We start from the raw sequence: 17166 nt of genomic DNA on the forward strand, positions 1-17166 counted from the left end.
AGGCGGAGCCTCAGAGATCAAGTCGTCTTACTTCGGGGTAGGAAAACGAAGTGCGAAAATAACTCATATTTAATGAAAAAAAAAACGTCTTTTGTGTTCCAAAGGTAATAAATGACCATTTACATCAGGGGTGTCAAACTCCACCGAGGGCCACATCAGCATAGTGATGGCCTCAAAGGGCCAAACATAACTTATAGATGTAACTAAATGTAATGAAAAAAAAAATGTAACTACTCCTTAATGTTAAAAAACTCATTATTTATTTATTATAATGCTTTAAAGTGACTATTACAGATGCATAGAAAACATATGTTTACTGGTTTCTTTAGCATAAATCCTTCTTAATTTTGTCCGCTTATCAAAACCCACATAACTCCATTAATAAAGGATCAAACTATCCAGGTGAATAAAGAAAAATAACATAAAACTGAGCTGCAAAGAACATGTATTACGCGTGACCTGCAAACATTGAATAATTTCAACATGATATGTAATCAACTAAAGAAACATTTTATTTTAAGAAATTAAAAACTTTAATTCTCTCGCAGGCCACATAAAATAACATGGTGGGTCACATTTGGCCCGCGGGCCTTGAGTTTGACACGTGATTTACATGGATAATGTTTGCTACAAAAGGCTAAAGAATAGCATGCAAGGCCCTTTAAAAATGATATTTCATTTATATTTATCATAATAGTGAGAAAAACATAAATACAAAAAGGTGTTTCTTTTTAATTCAATTCAATTCAATTCAATTCAATTCAATTTTATTTGTATAGCCCAAAATCACAACAACAGTCGTCTCGATGGGCTTCGAAGTAAAACATGAAATCAAAAGGATCACGAATACAAAGAGTTCAATAGAAAAATACTAAAATGAACTAACAAACTGACTAAGCTATACTGGCATCCCTGCCCTTAGACCCCCCTTCGCGGTAAGGAAAAACTCCCAAAAAAACCGGATTCCGGAAAAAACGAAGAAACCTCAGGGGTGCCCACATGAAGGAGGGATCCTCCCCCAGGACGGACAGGCGATTTACCAGAAATCTTAGAGAAGAATTAACTTATCTAAATCTACAACTACATATATAAAAGTCCAGCAGACGAGCTTCATCCAGCCGTGGTTATCGGGACAGTCAAAGGCGCGAGTCGAGCCGGAGACAGGAACCACAGCCAGGTGTAGGAGCAGGAGCAGAGACGAGGTACTCGGTCAGGTACAGAGCAGAGACGAGCCAGAGATGAGCCAGAGGCAGGATCCACAGCCAGGTGTAGGAGCAGGAGCAAAGGCGAGGTAAACGGTCAGGAACTGGAGCACGGATGAGCCAACTGGAGTCTGGAAGCACTCCCACTCCCCAGGAGGGGAGAGGAAAAGAGGGACAATACATGAATCGCACTGCACCAAACAGAGGCATGGAGAACTAAATGATAAATTATGATCAAGAATAGAGGAGAGGAAGGGTAGAAGTAAAAAAGGAAAGAGGACAGAACCCCAGTGTACCATAGTTACCCCAGCTTCAACTTCTAGCAGCCTTTTAAAAGAAATTGTTATTATTAAGTTTAATTTAAACAAACTAACATTAAGTTAAATAATCTCTGAATACTAACTAGTCTGACAATAAGCCTGTCCAAAGAGGAATGTTTTCAGTCTAGCTTTGAATGTAGAAACTGAGTCGGCCTCTCTTATATGAGCTGGGAGTTTATTCCATAAGACAGGGGCTTGGTGGCTAAACGCTCTACCTCCAACCGTACTTTTACCAATTCTAGGAACCACAAGCAGTCCTGCATTTTGCGAGCGAAGTGTTCTGATTGGTTGGTAAGGGACTATGAGGTCCTTAATATAGGACGGGGCCATTCCATGTAAGGCCTTATAGGTTAACAGGAGGATCTTGAACTTAATTCTAGAATCAACTGGGAGCCAATGGAGCGAAACTAACACAGGAGTGATGTGATCTCTTCTGCTGGTTCCAGCTAACAATCTAGCAGCTGCGTTCTGAACAAGCTGGAGACTTCTTAAGGAACTCTTAGGACACGCTGCTAACAAGGAGTTACAGTAATCCAGCCTCGACGTAACAAATGCATGGATGAGTTTTTCAGCATCACTCTTAGAAAGTATATTTCTGATCTTAGCAATATTCCGCAGGTGAAAAAAGGCAGTTCTACACGCCTGAGATATATGAGCCTTAAATGATAAATCCTGGTCAAGTAAAACCCCAAGGTTTCTAACTGTGGAATTGGGGGCTATACTTATACCATCCAGGGAGACTATCTGAGCAGACAGAGCATCTCTGAGGTTTTTAGGACCAAGTATAATGACCTCAGTTTTTTCTGGGTTCAAGAGGAGGTAATTAATTGTCATCCAGGTCTTGATGTCACTGATGCAGGCGTTCAGTTTCTCTATCTGGTCATTCTGGTCAGGCTTCATGGATAAATACAACTGCGTATCGTCGGCATAACAATGAAAATTAATGCTGTGTTTCCTGATTATGTTTCCTAGGGGTAACATATAAAGCGTAAACAGGATCGGTCCCAAGACTGAGCCCTGTGGGACTCCATAGTTGACTCGAGTGCACTGAGAGGAATGGCCATTTACATTAACGAACTGATACCTATCAGACAGATAGGATTTAAACCAATGGAGAGCAGATCCTCTGATCCCTATGTCCTGCTCTAATCTATGGAGTAAAATACCGTGGTCGATAGTGTCAAAGGCAGCACTGAGGTCCAACAGGACCAGAATAGAAAGTAGTCCCTTTTCTGAGGCCAATAACAAGTCATTAGAGACTCTAACTAGTGCAGTTTCCGTACTGTGGTGAGGTCTAAACCCCGACTGAAAGTCTTCAAAGTGGCTGTTGTCCTGTAGGTGGCAGTAAAGCTGCTTAACTACAACTCTTTCTAGGATTTTAGAAATAAAGGGCAGGTTTGATATCGGTCTATAGTTGGCCAAGATGCTAGGATCCAAACTGGGCTTTTTCAGAAGAGGTTTAACAACTGCATATTTAAAAGACTGTGGCACGTAACCCGTTTCCAGAGAGGCATTTATCATTGTTAATATGGGATCATTAATTAGGGGAAAAGTTTCTTTAAAAAGTCTAGTGGGAATTGGGTCTAACAGACACGTTGAGGATTTGGAGGACGTAATAATTGATGTTATTTCCGCTTGATCCACAGCAGTGAAGCAGTCTAATGTTACAGAGGTTTCTATGGATGAGGTTTCTATGGATGCCTCCATTTCTACCGCTTCAGCCTGTTCTGGGCTGATAGTAGGAATAACTTGATTTAACTTATGTCTAATATTTGAGATTTTACTATCGAAAAATGTAAGAAAATCATCAGAGCTGAGAGAAACAGGAACATGTGGTTCTACTGAGCTCTGACTGCGAGTTAATTTAGCTATAGTGCTAAAAAGAAATCTTGGATTGTTTCCATTCTCTGATATTATGGTTGAATAGTACTGGCTTCTAGCTCTACGCAGAGCTTTTTTATAATTTAATAGGCTATGTTTCCAGATATCCAGAGACTGCTCTGAACCGGAGCGGCGCCATTCTCTTTCCAACTTACGGGTTTCTCGTTTAAGAGAACGAGTTTCAGCGTTAAACCACGGTGCTACTCGGTTTTGTCTGACGAACTTAGGTTTCAAGGGGGCAACAACATCGAGTGTACTCCTGAGGGCTTGTAAGGCATCATTAACAAAGTGGTCATTTATACTAGGACTGATACTATGGGAGCTGGTCTCAGAGTATTTTCTCAGAATATCACTAAGTACTGGCTGAACTGTGTGTTTAAACTCAGACACAGAACGGTCAGTTAAGATTCTTCTAAGTTGTTTCTTATTCACTGGGGCAGAAGGATGTTCCAGTGTAAGCTGGAAGGTAATCAGAAAGTGATCAGAAATGATGGGGTTAAGAGGAAGGACACTCAGCTGGCTGATCTCTATCCCATGGGTTAGAACAAGGTCCAGGGTGTGCTTATGACAGTGAGTGGGTTCATTCACACTTTGGGTGAAACCAACATCATCTAATAAAGCTGCAAAAGCCTTTCCTAGGCAGTCACTGGGGTCATCAACATGAATATTAAAATCCCCTAATATTATAATTTGATCAGAATCTAAGACAATAGTCGATAGGAAGTCGGAAAACTCAGTTAAAAATTCTGAATATGGGCCGGGGGGGCGATAAATAATTATGAGTAAAACAGGTTTTGGAGTTTTCCTGTTTGGGTGACTTAAAGACAATATGATGCTTTCAAATGAATTATAAGCATTTTTAACTTTAGGGCTGAGAAGTAAGCTAGACTGTGATATTACTGCCAAACCACCTCCTTTCCCTGAAATCCTGGATTTCTGATAGTTAGCATAAGTGGGGGGGGTTGCTTCATTCAATCTAACATAGTCATCCTGATGGAGCCAAGTTTCTGTTAAGGCTAAAAGACTAAGATTGTTATCAGTAATTAACTCGTTGACTAAGAGGGACTTGGAGGAAATGGATCGAATGTTTAATAAACCGCATTTAATGACATCATAATTCTGCTTGTGAGAACTGCTGTCTGTCACTGTAAGGTTTCTATGACGCGCTCCTTTCATTTGTCTTTCAGCACATAAGCTAAAGCTAGGACCTGCTTGACTTTCCCTGCATGGGTTTTGCACCGGCACTAACCCTAAGGGAGGCTCAGAGGAGCGTTTTTTAGATCGTGTGGCTTCTACTGAGTTCTGGTCAGTGAGAAATTGACCCGAATGGCTCTTTAAGCGTTTAAGGTTGGAGACCCCTGGTTCATACCATTAAATTACATTCAGTATTTTAGCTTTCCTGTTGAACATTTTGTTCTAAAACTGGGAAAAAGACACACACGAGTCTTTTTTCACGAGTGTTTTCTGTATCATCATTTCTGCTGGAATTTTGAGCCATTGTCCAGCCAAAGAAAAGACTCTTTCTGTGTGATCGCTGAAGCTTTCAATTTCCTATTCTGTCAGTACCCCAACAGCAGCTATCATTATTTATTACCTCTGTCTACAGAAAAGGGTTGTGTAAACCATCAATTCTTAATCTCAGTTGTTCCAGACTAAGTTCCTCATTCACTCTTGCAGAGTTCTGTAAGTGGCCTATTCTAAAGTCCAAATACTTTCACTTCACATTTATTTGTTTTATTTGGCCCAAATAGGTTTTGGCCAACTCTTCATCCCCACACCCATTCTCCTCTTCCTAAAGGTTTCAGCCCACTTCTCTATGTCTTCCCAGCTTTTAGTGAACAAGGCTTTAATCTTCAAGCTTTGATCAAACCTTTTTTCCAAAGTGTGGTGCATGTCAGGTTGCTCGTTCCTCCAGGAGAAAGCGGCTTTTGAGGTTTTGAACAGATGGGTAGCAGAGTGGAGAGAGAGTTCATACCAAAAGCCTCGAATGGCGCTCTGTGGCCTCTCTCTAAGTACATGTCTCTGATGTGTCAAGTTTCTACCCTGACTACAGTACTTTGTCCTGTGCCGGTCATGGAGGAAACTCTGGCAGTGAGTTTAACCACAGATAAAGGTTTGGTTTTTGGATCAGAAACTGCTGCACAGTGTCCTCTGGTATGAAAGCGGTTTTGTTTGTGCTCTGATCGTGAAGGACGGAGGAGCTGCCGCTATGCTTGAATTATTTATAGCTTCTCAACGATTTACTTAAAGCTCTCTTTTGAAACAGAGGGGACTTCTCTGTCTGGAATTGACATAAAATAAGTGGTTATGAGACTTTTTCTTATACATGCCACAACTGAAATGTTCATTGGAACTTAGCACTTAAAAAACAGGTATTTTCAGGGGGGAAAGGAACCATCTGAATTGTTTTTTAGCTAGATCTACATTTTCTTAGGGTGTATTCTGACTAGAAAAGTCTGTTGGTCTGGACCGAGTCTGCTTAATTTGGTCCAGATTGAGTCCTGAACCTTGCGCTTGAACTGTATTCAGGCAGCTGTCAAGCGGACTTTCCTGTCTTGTAAACACAACCATGCGATAAACGATGTCTTCGGTCAATGGCCAGGAATTACAAGAGCATGGAAAAGCAACAAGAGGAAGAGTGAGGGAAGTCCAGTGCTTTGCGATCCTTGTCGGGATAGTTCACTTATTTAAAGTTTACATTTCGCTGACCAATTTTGAAGGAGAGTTCAAAATAAGTTACTAGCTTTTGTCCTATAACAGATGTTCCAGTGTTTGTGTGTTTGTCTTTTCCCTGTCCTCTTAGCCTCCAAACAGTCAAAGCAAATGTTTGCCCATGGAGGTTCTGCTGGAGGCTTCGTCTTACGCTTTCTTCTCGTTTTCCTCTGCACCACCCCCTTTGTTTGCTCCGTGGGGGGATGACAACAAAAACCATCCATCCATTTTTTATTCCTGCTTAGTTCTGTGCACAGTCACAGGCGTTGCTGGAGCCAATCCCATATGTTTGGGGGCAAAGGCAGGGGGCCATAAGAAAAACCCTTAAGTGCGATCTGTTGATCACTTCTGGGGGCTTTTATTAGGGTAAAACTGAGTCAGTTAAGCTCTGTTGATATTAATGGGTAAATAGTGGTTACCAGCTTTTTTTCTTGTTGTGTAGAGCCATGAATAGAATAGAATAAATAGAATAGAACTTTATTGATCCCACAAAGGGAAAATTACCTTGTTACCATAATAAAAACAGCAGATAGATTATACTAACACACTCTTACAGCTGAAACAACCCTGCTTGTGCACTGGCACCTTCAAATAACCATCATTTATTTTGAACTGCTGCAGGTTTTTGGGTTGTCCACGGGCTTATATAGGGGTATGGGGAGGAGCAGCTCCATTTTAGGTGAAGCTCAGGTGTGTCTCGCAGTTCCCTTGAGGCTCACCAACTCAAAGGACGTCATGAAAATGGAACATACCATTGTCGTGCCTGTAGTGTGTTGGGAATTTATGTGGGTAATGTATGTTTTGGCATACAGGTGACGCTGTCTAACAAAGTCCTCATTTCTGTCAGGCTACAAGCAAGGACTGCGCCCTTCTCATGTGAACAAAAGAAAAAAATGTTTCTTGGATTTACTGAGCAGTTTACAACCTTGATATTTCATGTAGTCAACAGCGAGCCCCAAACAGGTTTGACCATTGTTCACCTGTACCCCGCATCCACCAACAAGGGTAGGTGTGACCAACAGGTATGGGGAAAATCTTTAACTGAACCACTTGTTCTGGTCTGACAGTGTCAAGTTGATTTCTGAAAACCCAAGACAGTATCAATAAACAGAAGCAGGAGCCCTGTACGATTTCTTGCAAGGAGAGCCGAAAATACAGACAAACAGTCCATCTGCCAAGGCAGCTCTGAGGATGTCTGCCCGACTCTTTTTATTCAGGAAGTGGGGTTTCCATGGTTACAAAGAAATCTAAAGGATGCAGGGTCAGTAGTTTTTAACACCGTTTAATCTTTTCACTGCAGAAATGGGAGGGTCCGTGTAGAGTTCTTTAATTGAGCTGTTGTTTTTTAATCTCCAACTGTATTTTAAAGACGCTCATTGTTCATCTGTTGGTGCAATCTCCCTTTCTCAAACTGGCACACACAGAAAAAACTCCCGCACTGCAGATTCAGTGTAGGTCAAACAGATCACATTTTAAACAGCAGTTAGATTAAAAACAAGAGCATAAAGTATGTACATTCAACAGCCAGTAAGCTGAGCGTAGCCTTCAGTCTGTCTGTCGTTCATCACTCAGATTACATTTCTTTCTCAGAAATGTTCCTGCAGCTCAGGCCTGTCACCTTTCTTTTTCACCTGACACCATTGTCTTTGCAGAAAACAACTCCCCCCCAAAAAACGCACTTCTACTGAAAAATAAATCATACTTCCAGCTGGTTTTAACGCAAAATCAGTTTAAAAAAAATCCTAAAGTTTTAGCATGTAAAAAAAACCAGTTGTGTGCTCCTGTAATGCTGCCCAACACCTTTTTTTTGGTGAACAAACAGGTTTTGTGAGTGTGCCCTTGGCATCAAGTGCTGGTGGCGGATCATTTGTCTCCTTCGTTTCAGGGTGTGGATCTGACCTGTCCCTCAGCATTCCTGTTCTGCTCAGGTTGACTCCAAAAAATGTTGAGCTGGTAAAACATGCAAAGTATTTCCCTTCAGAGTTTTATGTCAGGCACCTTTTCTTCCCTTTTTTTTTCTCACTACCTAGGGTTGTTTTAACCGTTTTCTCTGAATTACCATAGTTTTTGACGTTCAAACCGAACGACCTGCAACACAGAGGGCTTTTGTGAGCAGGACCCTCAGCCGTCTCTTACCTTCAGCGCTGCACTCCACTGCAGGGCTGTTGCATCATATAACATCTCATCTAACTTTCCAAAAGCCTTTCTGGCAGAAGGCCCTGAAGGCAAACTCCCAACAGCGGCGCATTGTCCAGCTCCAGGAGCTCGCTGGCAAAACGCTGTTGCCATGGGGGAGGGGTGTGTTTGGGTGGTACATGTCGAAGGAACACCAGCAGGATCCAGGATCCAGAGTTTTCAGCGGGATTAGCAGTTTAAACCATCTCAGACAGAGGCTGGCGTAATGCTGTAAACTGAAGGATGAGCAGGATTATCACGGTTTCTGCGTCTTTAGGTCGTCAATGTTTGCTGCTGCTGTAGGCGATGGATTGGAGAGGACACGTCAGCCAGAGGAGAGCTGACAGGAGGCAGATGCAGCCGTGGAGCTCCACTGAAGGGGGTGTACTGTCACACTGTGGCTTCAGAGTGAACTGCAACGCCAGGAAGACGGACTCCTGACTTCCGTTTATCTGATCATGTTGAACATTTCAGCTGGTGGCCAATCGAGGCCTGACTGGGTTTTTATGAGGCTTTAGAGCAAGGGAGCTTGTGATATGCAGCTGGGTAGCTCAGTTGGAAAGGTGAGAGGCTACCACTTAGGTACTGGGGCAATTACCATATCAATGGTGAGCAATTAACATCACCCAAGACCCTTAATGCTACTGCTTCCCGAGTGCAGTTGGGCTGCAGCTCACCGCTCCCCCAGGGGGATGGGTCAAATGCGAAGAAGAAGTTCCCCGTTGTGGGATAAATAAAGTATCAATTATTATTATTATTCGTTGTCATGAAAAGGTGGCAGATCTACCACCACAACAGGTAATCCCTTAGTCAGAATTGCCCTTACAGGTGGCCATAGGCTGTCTGCTGGTCAAAAATAGGCAAATCTGAATGGGCCGCGCAGAAAATGTTATGGTCGTAGATTGCTCAGTGAATCTGTAGAGCCAAAATGTTCATCATGCACATTTTTATTACGGGCATGCTGTGGGCAACAGGTTGTAGTGAACACTTATACTACACATAAATGTTTATTAGTTGAGATTTAAACTTGTGGTACAGATTTTTCATTTTTCAACTCTCCCGAATCATGCGCACTGCCCAAGGTGCCCGTTAGGGCTGTTTATGTGAAGTGTGCGCTCCTTGCATGCAGGCTGACTATTAAAAATGAGACAATCAGAGTTTAGCGTGTTTGGACATCCTACAGGCGTTCAATGGGCAAAAAAAAGTATTTGGTCAGCCACCAATTGTGCCACTGAAAGAGGCCTATAATTTTTAGCTTTTGCAGCGTGAGGATTTTAGTAGTAGGTTTAAAGGTTGTCATCAGAACTTAGTTTTTAAAGACAGAAGACGTTTCACCTCTTTTCCAAAAGGCTTTGTCGATTCTGAAATAGCTGGTAAAAGAGCTGGTTTATATGTGCTCATGGATGGTCTCGTCTACTTAGCCTACATGGTTTCGGGTCGTTAAGAGTCCTTTATCCTCAGCTGGGGGTTGGGTAGCCGGGGACTCCCTCCCCAACCTGGTCATCTCTTTCAGCTGTTAATGACCCGGGTGGAACTGGTTCGGTTTGTTTGGTTTTCAGAACACTGCTGTAGATGGATGGAAGAATAAACCTGAGACCACCATTCTTATTAAGAGAAGGTTTATCCTTCTTGACAAAGATGGCTTCTTTCACTCCTCACTCAAACCATCCTTTCTCTCTGGCTAAAATTCGGACTTCACTGTCCTGGAACAAGAGGTTTGTGGCTTTCGGGTGGAGGTGCACTGCAGACACAGTTTGTGTAGAGGTTGTTTGGTTTCTCCTATGTATTTGCCATTGCCGTTCTCTTTGCAGTGGATGGAGTACACAACATTACTCTGTTTGTAGCTGGGATGTTGTCCTTTGGATGAACCAGTTTTTTTCTGAGAGTATTAACTGGTTTGAGATGAACTGGGATGTTAAGTTGTCTGAAAAATCCTTTTTAGTTTTTCAGACAGGCCTGAGATATAAGGAATTGAAATACCGTTCCCCTTAGGCTCTTGTTCCTTCTTGTCTTGTTTTCTTGTCTGTTGGGATCTGGTGAAAGCACAGTTGGGATATCCACAGGTTCGGAGGGCTTGACAGATATGTTGCTCTTCTTTCTTCTTTCCGTCAGAGCTTGTGGGTACCTCTTCATAGCTAGTGTGAGGATTTGTTGTGCAGAAGTGAAGACGAGGGGCAGTAGAGGGTAGTAATGGCTGATGTAAGCACAAAAAGTGAAGGAAATTCACACAGCCAAGATGCACATGGCTGCATTGTCCGCACGTATTTTAAGTAAGTCCAAGGTCATATTTTGTTGTTGGTATTTAAATTAAAGTTAAATTCCCATTAGCTGTCACGCACCTAGATGTATATTCTCTGCATTTGACCCATTCCCTGGAGGACCGGTGAGCCGCAAAAACAGCCGCGCTCAGGAACTATTTGTTGGTTGAACCCTTACCGCAACCGTAACCATAACCCATCCTTTAGGACAGTGCGTCCACCAAAAAAAGTTCAGAGCTTGGGGTCCAACATTGCAGCCTCACATCTGTGGAGTGGACCCTGTTTCTGTCCCGGTTTGGGCATCTACCCCAGGCTGCAGTGTGCATACCGAGGTGTGGCTCAACGTAGGCGGGGCAAAATGCAATGCGCTCATTGTCTGTGACTCCGCCCACGTCGAGGCACGCCTCACACTGCAGCCAGGGGCTTCTCGGTGTGGGTGGCCCCTGTTCCTGTGGCTGAGCTGGCTCCCGATATAAACAGATTATATCCTCACAGCGGAGCCAAAAGGTTTTTTTATGAGTTAAAGTCAATTTTTTTATGCTGCTATTCTTGTTGGTGCAGTCATGGGGTGCGTCAGTGAAGGGTGGGCCAAAATTGTGGGTCGGTTTTAAACAGAAATTTGGTGGCTACCTTTGTTTTTCTATTTGTTTCTAACTATATCGTGCTTTGAGCTGCTCAACACATAAAAATAGTTTTTTAATTCTAAAGTTTAAATGCCACAAAGGTTTTGTTGGGTTTTGCTGTTGTATACTAGTTCATAATGTTAAAAAAGCTGTGATGGTTACACAGCATAAAGCTGCTGCCATAAGATGCTAATGGGGCAAATAATTTGAGATTGGTCTTAAATTTAATAATCGTTTGTGGCAGCCTAAACGTTTTCCCAATGTTTTTTTGACATTTAACTGGGGATTTAGGGGTTAATTTTGAGCCTGCATATGAAGTTTATTTTTTATTTGTTTTACAAATGTGGGATTATATTTTTAGCCAATAGAATTTCCATAAATCTGTAGGTAGTTTTAAAAATGAATATTTACCATTTACTGCAAATCTATGGGGACAAAACATAATTCAACAGGTCATAACTGAAAATTTTCCAATCAAAGGATTGAAGACGGAAAACATGAGCTAATTTTTTTCTCTGAAGTAGAGATCGATATAGAACATGACAATTTAAATTTCCAATTCATAAATGTTTTTAAAATATTTATTTTATATTATTTATTTAATATTGATTTAATATTTCTTAGCTAACTGTATTTTTGCCATGCTTATGGTCTTTTATTTTTTGTGTTCTGATAACTATTATAATGCTGTTCAGAATTCTGACATCTTTTGTATCCACTTCTTAATTTCAATGACAATATAACATGTCAGTTGACAAAGACAAACAAAGTTCTGTTGTGACTATGGGGGGGGGGGGGGCGGCGGCGCCTGGGGAGGGTCTCGCCCGGGGAGTAATTCAGGGTAGAACCGCCACTGTCTTTGGCAAACAGGTTTTCCTTTTTCAAGCAGTTCAGATATTATGAGATAAGACGGAAACTGATTTTAAAATCAGTTTTTAAAAAAAACCTTGTGCTATCTTAGGCACTCTAACGTTGGGAGTTGGGTCATCTAGACCCACTAGACAGTGCTCTGAACCTTTTTTCTTCAATGATTTGTGATCTTCACTGGTGTCCATGGATTACATGAAATCTTTCCACCTTTATCCACCTTTGTCATGGTAGGAAGAACACGTCAATGTAAGGGTGGGGTCATCTAAGATAGCACAAGGGTTAAAAGGAGAGGGACTGGGACAAACGTCCAGATTTTCCCTTTTCGCTTACGACTCTTTCTGTGATGTTTCCAGTGATTCCCAGCAGAGGGCAGCAGATCTCAGAAAAACCTTTTCTGACTCCTTGTTCAGCAAACGATGTCAGGATTGGTACATTAGTTAAAAATATTTAAGACATCAAACCAGAGTAAAAGAAAACAAATCCAAACCGAAAACTCCATCTTGGTGCTGCACCTGTCAATATTGATTTTTTTCAATATATGTCGTTATTTGTGATTTATTATTTTTCTCTGAGCATCAGCTCAGTACTTTGGTGGCACAGAAAACTACTGAAATTTAGGAAAGTGTCCATTCTACCCTGTATGAATAAATGTTCAGTCCCTAAGAATCAGTTTCTGAAAGGTTCATTCTATTACGTCACAATTGTTAACTTAAAAAATTACACAGCTTTATGTTTGTGTCCAAAGTTGAAAATTAATAGAAAAGTGTCAAAGATTTATTATTATTCAAGTCATTAATTAGATAATTTATTAATTTTAATAATTATTGAGGTTGAAAAACCACACACAATAAACAAAACATCTGTAAAGTTGTGTAAATCCGTAAACTAGGAGAATAAAAAAAAAAAATGTAGGTTTAAAAATAGCCAAGCTTGATCACTAAGAAGCATCTCATATTCAGTCATTTAGAAACAGAAGTAACCAGATATGATTAAAGGAAAGAAATTAAATGGGCACAAAAGGAAACATTTGTTTAATGTGACAGCATTCTTTTGTCTGCTCCTGATTCACAGTGATTTGAAAAGATTAATACTCAGAAATTATTTTTTTTTTTTATATATGTCCTCCTCGACCTGAAAAATGCTACAAGAACAGGTTAAAAACATGATTTTTGTCTTTAAAAATGGTTAAAAATGACATACAATTCGTTTACAGTAAAGAATTAAAGACACTAGAACAACACCTTTTTTTTTTAACAAAACGATTTATTGACTTCAAAGTTTTAACTGAGAGATGTTCGATTGACTGATAAAAATTCATTTAGGTGTCGACTGCAGCTTTTTTATCTTTCAATCCTTTTGAAGCCACGTTTCTCAGAAAGGTTTGGTGCCACAAAGTATAAAAAACAAACTATGACGCATAAATATGAAACAAATGTGAATTTAGGAAGTATCCGTCTCTTTGCTTTATATAACAAACACATATTTTTTTTAATGGCTTTTTGAAGAAGACTAATGAGAAAAATGTCTCTGAACTCCTCTCAGTCAAAAGTACCTTAACTCCTTTCATAAATCAGCATCCTTGTAAAAGATGAAAAGCTAATTAAATAAAACTCAGACGTGAAGATCAATCGTTTAACACTTGAGAGCATTTCTGGTAAATAAATCCCACCTCCATTCAAGAGTGTTTCTTCCTTACTTTTCAATTTTATTTAAGCTTTTCTGTTTGAAGAGTCTTTACAAATATTAGGCCCAAAGTCCTTATAAAACCCTGTTGTGTAACAAAGTCTGCAGCACCTTTGAAATCTAAACAAAGTGTCATTTGGCAACATTTCAAACCAGAGATTCAGACAAAAGCTGGAAATGTTCTTTAGTGAAATGATACATAATTTATTATCAGAACTCCTAAATCTTTACTTACTTACTTACTTATTTACCCAACTTACATTATCCACCTTTTTTTGTTACACCTTAACAGTCAAGCTCTGCGCTGGAATAAGACCCTTTTCAAAACAAGTACAAGAAATATAGAAAACAAAGTTTTTTTCTTGTCATAAATGAAAACATCTGCCAATAAATGTGTTGTTTTGATTTCATTAATGACAATTTGACTCTGCTCTGTGTTCCACCAGCAAAGGAAGTTCCTTTTGGAATAATATAGTAACTTTGAGTTCTAAATTATGTCTTAAAATAAGCCTGTATTGTTAAAATATTTTATTTTTTCTTTAAAGTAAATATATTAACACAAATACATAGTGTAGTGCTATACTCCTCATTTCTAAACCAATTGAATAAGACTAGAATTACACATTTTAAGATAAAGTTGTCAAAATGATGTGTTGATTATGAGTGAAAAGAAATAGTTTCGTTAGAGATATCACTTAAAATAAGATGTTTTAAAGAAAATGACTCAACAAGATATTCAAGATTTATTGTCTTAAAACAAACCTCTGTGCCGGTCCCGAGCCCGGTTGCTTTGAGAAGGTTGCGTCAGGAAGGGCATCCGGCGTAAAACATTGCCAAGTTTACCATGCGACTCGCTCACTGTGGCGACCCCTGATGGGAGAAGCATTTTAATGGAATTTAGGTTGATTTTGTCTTCTATCCAATGTAATAGGTTATTTAAGCTTGTCTTTTTATTGTATACTTTTAGAGGGCAAGACTTTAAAAGAAGTTTAGTCAGGTTGAAAATATTTCACAATGTCTGTCTATTTGAGAATCACACAAAAAAGAACACATGGCTTTTCTTAAAATGTTCAGATAAAATCCTCAGACGTTTAGACATTTGAAAATGAGGACAGCTAAAGTAAAGACTAAGAATGTGAATGATACAGATATTGAAAAAATATTCTAGCAATAGGAGGAAAGGGTTTGATAACTAATTTAACTTCAGTTTAATAAAGTTCATAGTCTGTATTATTAACTGACTCATTGGTTATTTTGTTATCAGACACAGTTGTGGGTTTTTTTCTTTTTTCTATTAGTGTAATTATTTTTGACTTTAGCTTCAACTTGAAATGGGATGCTACAATCTTCCAGTCTCTTTAAGTCTTTACATTTGTCCAAAGAAAGCAAACGTATCTAAAATCGGAAACGCTAGCAGTTTCAGAAATCCTGATCAGAGTGGAAGCTCATCGAGCTGCTGAGCGAAAACATGTGATGGCCTGAGCCTGCCGCACAGAAACTCCAGGGATGAAATTGTGGGGGGAACAGAGGCTGCAAACGAGTTAGCAGATGCATCAAGAGGGAAAAGCAGGAAGCATGACCTGAACAGGAAATGGCCTGAGAAGGAATCCCAGGAGGGATTGTGGGTGAAGTCAAAGGGAAGAGTTTAGTTTAGCTCTGATATTTATGGTTTTTTACAAAAGCACCAAACCCAGAACTCTTCTATCACAGTCGGTGAAGCAGAATTAACAGAAGCTGCTATGAGGCAGAGGAAGTCACCTCTAGACAACTTCCTGTTCCTCAAACTTAAAACTTTATTGATTTGTTCAGCACCTTTCATTTTGGTTAAAAACACAAAGCGCTTAACAATAAAGCAGATAAAATTGTCATCAAATATGAAAATTGTTTAAAACAGGAAACACAGGACAATCACACACAGATGGGACCCCTCCCTCCACCCACCCAGTTCCCCCAGTAGAACACAGAACAAAAACGAAGAACTGCAGAAGGTCTGGCTCGGTTCTGCTGTGAGGAAACGATATCATGGGGATCCATTCATTCCAAGGCCCAGTGGATCACAGGGGTCATTACCACAGCGCCCGCCCAAGACAGAGCAGCCAAGGGCCACTCCATGGATATTACACCACAGAGCGGGACCCCAGCCAGCCCAATGAGAAGGAGCAACAGCACCCCCTACAGGCGGAGCCGGTGGTGCTCCAGAAGAATGGATGCCCAAAAGGAAACACTGGATTATGAAACATCCAGATGAAAATTATAATAAAAAACAATATTAAAAATATGAGATATATCAATATTAGTAATTTGTACTTATTTTCCAGAGCAATTCTTACTTTTTCAATTTTTTTTAAAAGTAAAAAGACAAAAAAAAAAAAAAAAAAAAGTAAAAAGACAAAGAAAATTTAGAATATTTTTTAGAAATTCCAAAATATAAGTTTATCTTACCTACAATAAACAAGTACAGTCTAATAGAATAATAATTATAAATACCAATAAAATAGAAGGGGGGGGGGACTCTGAGACAATAGTGGAGGGTTTTCTCAAAAAACATTAGGCAGAGGTGTCAAATTTAAAAACAATTTTTTTTAGGACCATGGACAGTGTTTGGGGCTATTTTAATCTGAGTCCATCGACAGCAGAAGATCCTCCGGTGTTTTTGAGGAGGAGCAGAAAAGTTCTACTTGAGTTGGACAACAGCAAGTAGACATGAAGGAGATAACATTTTAAACTTGACATGCAGTGAATCCACATGTCAATCCAGTCTGGGGCAAAATGAAAAAAAAACAAAGGTAGAGGGGAGGGGCTCTTTTAAATGGTGCAAAACTTCAGAGATGAAGTTGAAAGAAAGAAAGAAAAATGTCCAAAAGCCTTACAAGGACCAGAACAAGTGAAATAGAGCTGGAAATCTGAAAAAAAATCAGATTTCCATAACCACTGACTGTATATGAGAACTGGACTGAGTGACTCCTCCCCCTGGTGTTCCAAACAGGAAATACCAGCTGGCTCCAAGAAGCCAAAATCCCATAGTCTTCTATAGAGAAATAAACAGCTGTTACTCAGTCATTCTATTGGTCAGAATAAACATGTTTCATCCGATACATTTGTTTAACATTTCCTCAATAATCCTCATTTTTTATGATATTTTTTTATGATAGTTTGTTTTTTTTACTGCAGTTCTAAACCATAGGTACCAAAGTAGAATCAGATCAGGGCTTAATGTCAAAGATTTTAAAGGTAAATCTCCATTTATTTAGTTAAAGATTTAGTTAAAAAACATGAAGTTGAACAAAAAACACCAATCTTCAAACGTACCTGCAATAAAATAATTCAACATTTCTGAATTTCCTGCAGCCACAAATCAGATAATCTGACTTTGTTCATGTTTGGAAAATGCTAATGCATGAATTTCAGACCTTCTGTGTAGAAGGTGACTTCCTTGTGGGCA

The sequence above is a fragment of the Oryzias latipes genome, chromosome 12, assembly GCF_053564925.1.
Source record: "Oryzias latipes strain Hd-rR chromosome 12, Olatipes_Hd-rR_3.1".
Classification (NCBI taxonomy): Eukaryota; Metazoa; Chordata; class Actinopteri; order Beloniformes; family Adrianichthyidae; genus Oryzias; species Oryzias latipes.